This window comes from Eptesicus fuscus, chromosome 4 (assembly GCF_027574615.1).
Source record: "Eptesicus fuscus isolate TK198812 chromosome 4, DD_ASM_mEF_20220401, whole genome shotgun sequence".
NCBI classification, from domain to species: Eukaryota; Metazoa; Chordata; class Mammalia; order Chiroptera; family Vespertilionidae; genus Eptesicus; species Eptesicus fuscus.
This window is the reverse complement of record NC_072476.1, coordinates 56,665,591-56,677,706: the sequence shown is the minus strand read 5'-3', so window position 1 is coordinate 56,677,706 and position 12,116 is coordinate 56,665,591.

The window sequence follows — 12,116 nt, the reverse complement described above, 5'->3', positions numbered from 1 at the left end:
CTCAGCATGCCCAGTACCTCTCAATAAGTGGCCCCTCCAAGGTCAACACACGTAGCAGCCATCTGCAGTTTGCTTTGTGGCTTTGGGAAGGGTACAAGCAGTGGTTGACTTTGCACCTCCCAGGAGGCTCCAGAGCCAGTGCATCCAGTGGTTAACTTAAACCACATTGGATTACAACCCTACCACCTCCACTAGTGACACACTCAAGGGGCGGACTTGGTGAGCACCAAAGCCCCACTGAAGCAAGTCCTGCTCCATAGAGCTGGCTCCTGCAAGGAGCTCTTCTCTTGTAGTCATAGCCAGTCCTCCCAACCAATTGGCCTGGGGTCAATCCCTCCCAGGGACACCGACATTAATCAAGGCTCAACCACAATAGGACAGTGTACACATCTCACTCAGGGCACACCTGGAGTGGCCAGCTCAGGTGACTGGGGAGGCTGAGCCTTTGGGTCCTACAGGACATCAACTACACAAAGCCACTCTCCCAAGTCTGGGAAACATAGCAGATCTACCTAATACATAGAAACAAACACAGGGAAACAGCCAAAATGTGGAAACAAAGAAACATGTCACAAATGAAAGAACAAATCTCCAGAAAAAGAACTAATTGAAATGGAAGCAAGAAAACTACCAGTTACAGAGTTCAAAACAATGGTTATAAGGGTGCTCAAGAAACTTACTCAGAACTTCAAGGAACTTAGTGAGAATATCAACAACATAAAAAAGGACCAGTCAGAAATGAAGGCTACACTACTGAAATAAGGAATAATTTGCAGGAAATCAACAGTACAGTAGAGGACACCGATAATCAAAACAAGAATTTGGAATATAAGGAAGCAAAAAATACTCAATCAGAACCGCAAAAAGAAAAAAGAATCCAAAAATATGAAGATAGTGTAAGGAGCCTCTGGGATAACTTCAAGCATACCAATATTCACATCATGGGGGTGCCAGGAGAAAAGAGTGAGCAATAAATTGAAAACCTACTTGAGGGGCGGGAGAGATGAAAAGAGATGGCGCCCTGTGTGTCCTGGCCGTGGTGCCCTGGGCAGGGGAACGTGCATCCTGGGTGCCTTACCTGAAAACAGCTGGTTCTGATCCTGCAACCCTGGGGTGAGGCGAGAAGGACCCACCGAATAAAAGCTGGCCTGACTTTGACCGCTGGAGAGCTCTTCGCCGCCCACTCTGCGCGCTGTTCTGCAACGGGCCCCAGCTAACGCCACAGAGGCTACAGGCAGCTTTCCCTTCTTGTGGGCAAGGCTGCAGGGCACCCACGCCAACAAACTGGCTCTTCCATCATCGATATGAATGGACATCCAAGCTGGGTCCACAGCACCCCCTTCAGCGTCAATGGTTCACGAGAAGGAGTCACAGAACTCAGAAGAGCTATTACACTCCTGGTTATGGTTCATTGCAGTGAATGGCTACGGATAACATCAACAAATGCAAACGGCACAGAGGACGGAATCCGGGAGAGACCTGGGCGGGTGTCCTGCTATCCTCTCCGTGGAGTCAGGTGGGCAGTGCTGAACTCTCCCAGCAATGGCGTGTGACAACACACGTGAAGTATTGCCAACCAGGGAAGCTCACCTGAACCTTGGTGTCTGAGGTTTTTTGTTTGTTTGTTTGTTTTTAAATTTCTTTATTGATTAAGGTGTCACATATTTATCCTCATCCCCCCATTCCCATCCCACACCCCTCCCCATGGATGCCCCCGCCCCCCTGTTGTCCTTAACCATTGGTTAGGCTCGTATGCCTGCACACAAGTCCTTTGGTTGATCTCTCCCCCCGACCCCCACCTTCCCCTGCCCTCCCTCTGAGGCCCGATAGTCTGATCGATGCCTCCTTGTTTCTGGGTCTGTTCTTGTTCATCAGTCTATGTTGTTCATCATTTCCCCTAGATGAGTGAGATCATGTGTTACTAGAAATATACTTATAAGAACCGAATGTGAGACGAGCAATAATTAAAAGTAGAATAAAAAACAAACAAACAAACAAACAAACAAACAAAAAAAAAAAACCTACTTGAAAAAATAATGACAGAAAACTTCCCCTACCTGGTGAAAGAAATAGACAAGTCTAGGAAGTGCAGAAAGTCCCAAACAAGATGAACCCCCACACCAAGACACATCATAATTAAAATGCCAAAAGTTAAAGACAAAGAAATAATCTTAAAAGCAGCAAGAGAAAAGCAGTTAGGTACCTTCAAGGGAGTTCCCATATGACTGACAGCTGGTTTCTCAACAGAAACTTTGCAGGCCAGAATGGAAAGGCAAGAAATATTCCAACTGATGAGAAAGCAAGGACTTATAACCAAGATTCCTCTATCCAGCAAAGCTATCATTTAGAATTGAAGGTCAGAAAAAGAGCTTCCCAGACAAGAAAAAGCTAAATGAGTTCACCACCACCAAACCAGTATTACATGAAATGTTAAAGGGTCTTCTTTAAGAAGAAAAAGAAAAAGGAGATCAAGAATAGGAACAATAAAATGGCAATAAATACATACCTATGGACAAGCAGAACAGAAACAGACTCATACATACAGGAGACATTTTGACATTTGCCAGATGGGAGGATAATGGGGACTACTGGGGGTGGGGGTGGGGTGGGGAAGGAAGGTGAAGGAATTTAGAAGTACAAATTAGTCATAGCAAATGGACAGGTGAAAGCTTGGGATGGGGTGGAAGATGGGTGGAGGTGGGCAAAGGGAGGAAATGGGGGACATCGGTAATACTCTCAACAAAGGAAGTATTTTAAAAAATAATCAACCAGTGAGTGCATAAGTGGAACAACAAATCAATGTTCCTCTCTGTCTCTCCCTCTTTCTCTGTCAAATAATTTTTTTTTAAAGTAAGCATAGTGCAAAAGCAGTTTCCTAATAGCAGAGTAGGTAATAAATCAAACACAGTTAAGGAACCAGCAGTGTCACTTCCACTGTATTTTATAGTCAAAGCAGTCACAGAGCTTATTCAAATTTAAGAAAATAGAGAAATAACTGTCTCTTGATGAGTATCAAGATCACATTGTAGAACATAATGTGGGATTAGAGTTATCTTTAGATATCTTTGGAAAATGCCATCTGCCACAAATAGAAAAGTCATTTGTTTTGAGCAACATTTCATTTCAAATTATTTTAACCTAGTATTAAAACTTTAAATGCAGTAAATCATCACCTATCTTGCAACAAGGTTATCCTATCTATACTTTCCTAAGGGAAAGATGGAAATACCTTAGTTGAGGTAAGAACTCCCCTTAGATTGTTAGACAGGTACTAGTTCAGGTCTAACATGTACACCACACACCCCCACATCACACAGAGCACAGACACAAGGCTTTAATATCCAGCGCAAGGTAATAAATTCAAACACAGTCCTCAGTGATAATAAATCTAAATGCTTATCCTAGAGTACATTATCCTTTCAGCTCTCCATCAATTCAACAGAAATTAATTTATTGAAATCATCTATATGATATTGTTAAGTGTATAAAAGCTTGTAATCCAGAAATTGTCTTCATAAAATTTACAACCTATACCAAAGGGCAGAAAAATACTGACCCTTCTTAAGGATGAGTCTCAGTGGTTGATGGGTCTCTTATTATTGGGTGTGTTGGGATTTTTTTTTTTTTTTTGGCATTTTTCTCCCAAATGGCTACCAGAATAAGTAGCTCAAAATAAGAATTAACTTTTGAGTAGGCTGCCTTTCAATTTGCATTAATTTAGAAACAGGTTCATGCATCTCTTGTTTGCCCATCAATAGAGAAGATCATTGTAAATATCTCAACATTTTTTCCTAGTGCTCCACATAACAGAGAAATAAATATTAATAATTTTAACAATAACCAACATAAATTAACTTTGGGAAAACGGTCATCAACTCTTTATGTTTGAAATCATTAGGTAGGCTTGGAAAGCACCAACATATTCTCCCGATGCTTAAAACTTTCTAGTTCTCTGTATATTTTAGTCTTCTTCAAAGAATAATTTACTTTAAAAAAGTCCAGGTGAGCCCTGACTGGTTTGGCTCAGTGGATAGAGCATTGGCCTGCAGACTGAAGGGTCCCAGGTTCCATTCCGGTCAGGGGCATGTACCTTGGTTGTGGGCATGTCCCCAGTGGAGGGTGTGCAAGAGGCAGCTGATCGATGTTTATCTCTCGTGGATGTTTCTAGCTCTCTATCTCTTTCCCTTCCTCTCTGTAAAAAAAAAAAAAAAAGTCCAGGTGGTAAATGTGTAAGTTTTGGCATGTCGGGAAGAGAGAAACACTTCAAAGAAGGTTGCAGATTTTCCTGACAAGAACTTCTTCCTGCCTCACTTTTTGGTACATTGGAGAGCAGGGCTTTCCTCACCTCGCACTGTCCATGAGCAAAGATTCCGTCCCCTTTCCCAGCTCCCATCTTCAGCATGAGCCTGGCTGCCATTTATCAGGATGGACAGTCCTGATGGCTCCCAAGCTTTCTGGTTGATGAGGTTAAAAAGAAAGTCATAGGAGGCTGGTTTACTGGAGGGCACTTTGAATTGATTGTGAACATGGGTTATGTGTGTATGTTAATAAATTCTGGGAGTGGGCTCAGGTGGCTCAATGAAGAAGGTTTACTTCCTTTGGGCTACCTTTGACCTCAATTTAAGAAATTTGTTTACAGTTGTAATAGTGTAGTTTGAACATGACCTTAAATTGAACAAGCCAATTGGCAATGCAATGATCACCTCTTATGAAGCACACATTTTTTTTTTTTTTCCAGGAAAGAGATGCATTTAGATTTTTGGAAAGAATTTGATAAAGACCAAGGTGGTGGACATGTGGGAAGAAACTTCAGAAACAAAGGTAAATGATTTATTTTTAATGGAATAAATGGATTAGTGTTCCAAACACTATTTCATCAATCAAGTTGGCAGCAGCATCAACAAGCTCAATTGCTAGCAAATGATTATCTGATTGAAATGGGAAGAATATGTCCAACTAAGTAGAGTCTGGACTAAATTTTATAAGATTTAAAAATACTCCTAATGCGTTCTTTACTATGTCATGCTGAGTCACCCTATTTTTTGTGAGAGAAAAAAAAATCTCAAGGATTTGCTTCTTCTTTACAGACTACACATTCCTTATTCTCTTGAAAATCTTTAGTTCTCCAGTTTACTGAACTGCAATGGTCCACTTAAAAAACAAAACTGACCTTAGTTAACCTTGTTCATGCTGCTAAAAATGAACTCCTTAAGGTCATTTTGTGTTATACTGTCCATGCATTTTGTTGTGCCAGACCCAAATATCTCTAGATATTTAAAAATGTTTAGGGTAAACAATGAAATCACTAAGTGAAAATTGGATGCAATCTGCCCAAATTTCAGAGGAGAAGGAGTGTTCTTTCCACTCACCCAGGAAATGTGAAAATGATAAAGAGAAGCACTGACTCTTTCTCCGTGGCAGGCAGGTGATGTTTCAGGTGGGTACAGATGGGCATCTAAGACTTTCAAGCTCCAAGCCCCGGGCCTTCAACGTCTCTTGGCAATACACTTGGATGACTCAGTGTGATAGTCTGGTTTATCTGGTCCCTACTCACCTGGAGCTCTTGCTTAACTGATCTATAATATATATAACAAGATGACTTTCCCAGAAACACTCCTGCACTCTCCTTCTCTCATGAAATATTTTGTAAGAAAGCCCTCCCGTTGCCACTTCACTCAGCATGACACTGTATCCTGTGTAGATTAACATTGCATTTGTCCCAAGATCATCTATCTGGCAAATTCAACTATCCAAAACACAGTCAAGAATAAATAGAAAGATAAAAAGTCACCTGAGCCACCGAAGGATTCTTACAGAAGAATATGTGCTCAAAATCTTGTGCATTTTACTCATAGGAGAATCTCTGGCCATCACTCAAGGCTTCTTATATTTTTTGATGCAGTTCTTACATGCTAATCAACCAACTTCTTTTTCAATATCAGAAGAGAAGCAACAAATATACAGAGGGAATAAAGAAGGCTGGTAGAAGCAGGCACACTGGCAATAACAAAAAATAAACCTGACAACTGCTTTGGATGCAGAAGTGAGAACTTTAAAAAAACATACATTGGAATAAAAGACACAATATTCTAAACTAGAGCCGGGGAGCAAGCAGGCTTAGGCACCTCAGCGTCTGTGAGGCCACCACTGCTGTTCATTACAGTGAAACTGAGCCATCAGGAAAAAGGTTAAACTATATTTTGAATTCAGCAAACAAAAAGGCAGAATATGCATTGCCCATTATATAAGTTTTTGTCAATAAAAATGGCTGAAATAAAGGATTTCATTCATTTTTTTATTAAATAGACATGGAGTGTTTACCATAAGCCAAGCTCCACTCCCAACCCCTGCCTTTCGTTTTTAACTTTAGATAACTTGAGGCCTGGAAGATAAGCTATCTACTCATTCCTAACGACATTCTCAAAGCTACTCCTAGACTAAGCCAGGTCATAAAGATAGTGCGTAACTGACCGGTGTCCCACCTTCTGCAGGTTTGCTGCTGCCCCAGTTGCTCTCATGAATTATTTATGATGTGACTGAAGGGGGTGATGAGACACTGCCCAATAAAACCTATTGCTTCATTAAGTATGATAGACTTTGTGGAAATCATAGACATTAGGACCTGGGGATGCATGTCTCTCTGTTCTTAATATAAGAAATAATACTATCTCTTGACTAAGTTATGGGCTCTATGAATCATGGCACTGGTCACCTTTCCTCTCCTGCCTTGGTACCATAAAGCTCAAGGCTAAGATAGTCTGATCCACTTCTCATAAATGTAAGGGCATTAATAGATAATTAAAAACTAAGGCACACTGCCCTAGCCAGTTTAGCTCAGCGAATAGAGAGTCAGCTCTGGGACTGAAGGTCCTGGGTTTGATTTCAGTCAAGGGCACATATCTTGGTTGCAGGCTCCAATCTTGGCCCAGGTCAGGACACATGTGGGAGGCAACCAGTCTCCCTCAAATTAATGTTTCTCTGTCTCTTCCCCTCCCTTCCACTCTCTCTAGAAATCAATGGGAAAAAAATATACTTGGATGAGGATTAACAGAAGGAAGGCAGGAAGGAAGGAAGGAAAAATATAGATTAGATCTCTAGGTATAGGTGTAAATATAGATATGTGCTTAAATTCAAATGATTTTTAAAGTGATTATTGGACTCCGGTGTATTGACACTCTTGTGAGGGGGATACATACAAGGTAGCAAGGTGGCGTGAAATGCTGTCTTGTATTATGGATAGTAAATGTATTTTGATGCTTCTGAGCCCACAGGTGATATAGGAGTTACTTTAAGATTAAGGTAGACTATCAATTGCTGGAATATTTTTTCTATGATTTGCAGGCATGTTTTTTACATGGTGGGTCATGTATCACTGTAAATGGTATTAAAAATTATCTCATACCAAAAAAATAAAGTGGTTATTGGATTCTTGAAGACCCTAAGACACTCTATGAACTAATCCAAGACAACAGGGTGGGAAATCACTGTAGTCTGAGGCTTCGTGGACTTCCTCCTGCCTCCTGAGGGATGGGCTCCCGCTTCCTGATCAGGTGGTCTGTGGAGCCTGTACACGTGTCGGCAGCAGTGGTCACACAGCTTTCACCTTGTGTCATGTAATGAGAGTTAACCACCACTTGGTGAATGGCCTCAGCTGTCCATCTAATTGGTTAATCGTACTGTCAGCTCAGACAAGACTAATCTCACTACCAGGTACAAAATGGCAAAGAAAAATACCTTTTGAAGCCTTACTCACTTTTAAATAAGCCCCAAAATGAGAACAGAAAACAAAAAGTCAAATTTTGATGATTCTAAAATAAATCCATATTCCCTAAAACCCATGTAAATCAGGTGTGAATTGGAGAATGGTCATCAGAGTGAAGAAACACCCAATGCAGGTAAAGAGATGAAGGGAGATTTGGTGGTAAACAAGTCGGTTTGCCCCATAACACTTTTTGAAAGACTCAGGAAGGGGGAAATCTGGTGCCAAAAAAGGCCTGGGTGATTCTGACAACTGAACACAGGGACATTATATGTGAAGCAATAAGACCCCACGTTTCCACTCAAAAACTGAACCAGAGAAACGACCTAATTATTGGGAAGGCCAATGAAAAATGACAACTGAACACACACTGCCCTACAGTGAGGCTGCAATTGGTAAGACCCACTATGTACACGTTGCTTTCAACGAGCCTTTGAGTGCTCACGCCTTCACATGAATGGAGAACCTGGAATCACCAGCAAGTCAAGGGACACCCCTACATGACTGACACCAAACTTCCACCCCAAGCTTGAGAGAGAGAGAGAGAATATGGGGACAATACAGGGGGGATATACTCAGATGTATATCCACAGTCAAGAAATTGGATTCTATTTTTTATTAAAACTAGAGGCCCAATGCATGAAATTCGTGCACTTAGAGGGGGCCCCTCAGCCCGGCCTGAGCCCTCCTGAAGTCCAGGAGCCCTCAGGGGATGCCAACTAACCGCTCGGCTCAGCAGTGGGACATCCTTAGCGCTGCCGAGAAGGTGAGAGAGGCTCCCACCATCACCACTGCACTCACCAGCCATGAGTCAGGCTCAGGGCTTCTGGCTGACTGGTGTTCCCCCTGTGGGAGCACAATGACCACCAGGGGGCAGCTCCTGCATTGAGTGCCTGCCCCTTGGTGGTCAGTGCACGTCATAGCAACTGGTCATTCTGCCATTCGGTCGATTTGCATATTAGCCTTTTATTATACAGGATACTAGTGGCCTGGTGCATGAAATTTGAGCATGGGGGGGGAAGTGTCCCTCAGCCTGGCCTGAACCCTCTCCAATCTGGGACCCCTCAGGGGATGTCCGACTGCCAGTTTAGGCCTGACCCCTGTGTGGGATCAGGCCTGAACTGGCAGTCAGACATCCCTCTCACAATCCAGGACCGCTGGCTCCTAACCACTCACCTGCCTGACTACCTGATTGTCCCTAACCACTCTGCCTGCTGGCCTGCTCGCCCCCAGCTGCTCCCCACCACTGGCCTTCTCGCCCCCAACTGTCGCCCCTTGCCAGCCTGCTCGCCTCTAACTGCCCACCCCCCCCCACTGGTCTGCTCACCCCCAACTGCCCTCCCTGCCAGCCTGATTGCCCCCAACTTCCCCCCCTCCCCGCCAGCCTGATCACCCCAACTGCCCTCCCCTCCTAGCCTAATCACCCCTAACCACCTCTGCCTCAGCCCCGGCACCATGGCTTTGTCCGGAAGGACATCCAGAAGGTCTCCTGGTCTAATTAGCCTATTATCCTTTTATTAATATAGATAAGAATAAATAAGGAGCTATGGGCACTTACACATAGCAGAATTAAAGACATCACTTGGAGAACTGGAAAACAAGTCTAGGAAATGTTAAAGAAGGTACAACAGCAAAACAGTGTGATGGGCAACAGAAGAGAAAAATTTTGTTTTGTTTTGTTTAGAGCCTCGGTCCTGGATGTGAACATCGACTCTCAGGCCGTCCAGAGTAAAAGTGGAAATAGAAATTGGGAGGAGAACTGTAGTGTGAATGGCTATAGAATGCACCTGCAGAAGCTAGAGCAAAATCTAACCTGCAATGATTCTGCACACATAGCCAATAAAGACAAGTGTGATTAAGTATGATGAGGAATATACAATGAATGAACTTTATTGGAAAATTGATCCCCTGACACCAGTCCCAGTGCCTTATCTGTTAAAAGAATCTCTAGTAGCAAATATCCCTAGAGGATTTCATGCATAGTGACTGTTCTTGTAAAATCAGTCAGAGTTTTATAAACTATGCAAAATCATTCTATTTGCTTAATTTTTTTCTGATGGCAGAGAAATGACCAAACTACAGACTGATATCTATTCACATTTATACACTTGCTACCATTTATTGCTGTGAAACCTTTGAACCCAAAAAGGTCAATATCATATGTTATGTGGGAGAGAAAAACAATAATTTTGAAGAAAAACATGTCCAAACATGTCTATCAGGTATCAATAACTTATAGAACACCATGACAACTAAAACAATGATAGTGCTTCAGAATGAGAAAAATAAGTTAGTGAAACAGAATAGAGGCCAACAGTTGATCCTAACCTACAGAGGAATTTGATATGCGATGGACTTGATCATTCAAATTACTGGGAAAAGAAGAAGGCATTTAACAGTGTGCTTGAACTGTTTGCTCATTAATATGCAAAAAATTATCATCGTATCTTACCTCATTCTACTTGAAAATAAATTCCAATGGTTTAGAAACATAAATGTCAAAAGAAAAAGACATTTTAAATGTTAGAAAATATAAATGTTTTTATAGAGAACAAATTTATAATGAAACTTGAATACCAACAATTAAATATTCTTATCTGCCTGCCAATAGAGATAAAAATTAAGCCATTGGTAAAATTCCTTTTTCAAAGGACACTTTTAGATGTTATGTAATATCAATGCCATTATAATATAGTATATGGAAGGGCAATCATTTTCTTCTATGTGCTAGCAGATAAATTTACTTCATTGTTCACTGAGGGCCAAGGTATGATTCAGATTTGGCCTCTATGCAGTACATATAAGGCAGAAGTATTTGATGGTATCTTTTTTGTTTTGCTTATCACTTAAAACGTGGACTACGTACGAATAGAATTCTGATTTTGTGATTTTTGTTTTGTTTTTAAATATGTTTTTATTGATTTCAGAGAGAGGAAGGGAGAGGGAGAGAGAGATAGAAACATCAAAGATGAAAGAGAACCATCAATCAGCCGCCTCCTGCATGCCCTCTACTAGGGATCGAGCCCGAAACCCAGGCATTGCCCTGACCGGGAATTGAACTGTGACCTCCTGGTTCATGGGTTAATGCTTAACCACTGAACCACACTGGCCAGGCTTGTTTTGTTTTTTTAAGCCATGACATAGGGCAGGGGTTAGCAAACTATGGGCCACAGGCCAAATCTGTTCCACCACCTGTTAGCCCACCAGTTAACAATGGCTTTATTCTTATTTTTATTTTTAAATGATTAAAAAAATGTTTTAAAGAATGAAGTTCCTGATATGTGAAAATTATGTGAAATTAAAACTTCAGTGTTCATACATAAAGTATTTTTTTAAATACAGGCACATTCACGTATGTATTGTTTATTTCTAGTTTGATGTTACAAAGATTGGGTAGTTGCAAGACAGACTGTACGGCCTCCAAAGCCTAAAATATTAACTCTCTGGCCATTTACAGAAAAATTTGCTGATCCCTGTTCTAGACTATACATGTATCTCTTAAAACACTGCAGCTGATATGCAGGAAGAGACAGACACTGCAAGTAATTTATAAGTTAGCGCTAATGTACATACACACTGCCTTATTCACAGAGAATGGTTATGTAGAAAATATAACATTCAATCCTGATTCAGCACTGAATGAAATTGTGAAAATTATTAATAATAATTAAGTTGTGGTGATGACTAACTGATTTTTTCATGTTATGTGAAGAAATAACGTGTAAGTAAAAGGCTCTGCTGCTAACATCCCACGGTAAACTGGCTTTGGAAATGAAAGTTGCTTATGCAGTGGATTACTACATGGCCATAAAAAGGAAGGGAATCTCATTCTTTGGGACAGCATGGATGAACCTGGGGATTACTAAGTGAAATAAGCCAGTCAGAGAAAGACAAATACCATATGATCTCATTTATTTGTGGAATCTAATGAACAAAATATACTGACAAACTAAATAGAAACAGAGGCATGGATGCATGGAACAGACGGACAGCTATCAGAAGGGAATGGGGAGGGGGGACTGGATGAAAGAAGATGAAGGAATTAGCCAAAGAACATATATACATAACCCATACACACAGACAACAGTGTGGTGATGGCCTGAGGGAAGGAGGGGTGGGGGCTGGGTGGTGGTAGGCAAAGGAGGGCAAAATGGGGACATCTGTAATAGTGCCAACAACAAAAAATAAAATAAAAAAATAAATAAACCAATTAAGTGCATAAACAGGTGGAACAAGTCAATGTTTCTCTTTCTCTTCTCTTCCTCCTCCCTGCCCCCCCCCCCCAACACACCAATCAATCAATCAATCAATCAAAATACAAGGAGAGGCCAGGCAGGGTGGGGCTAGAGGGGCACCA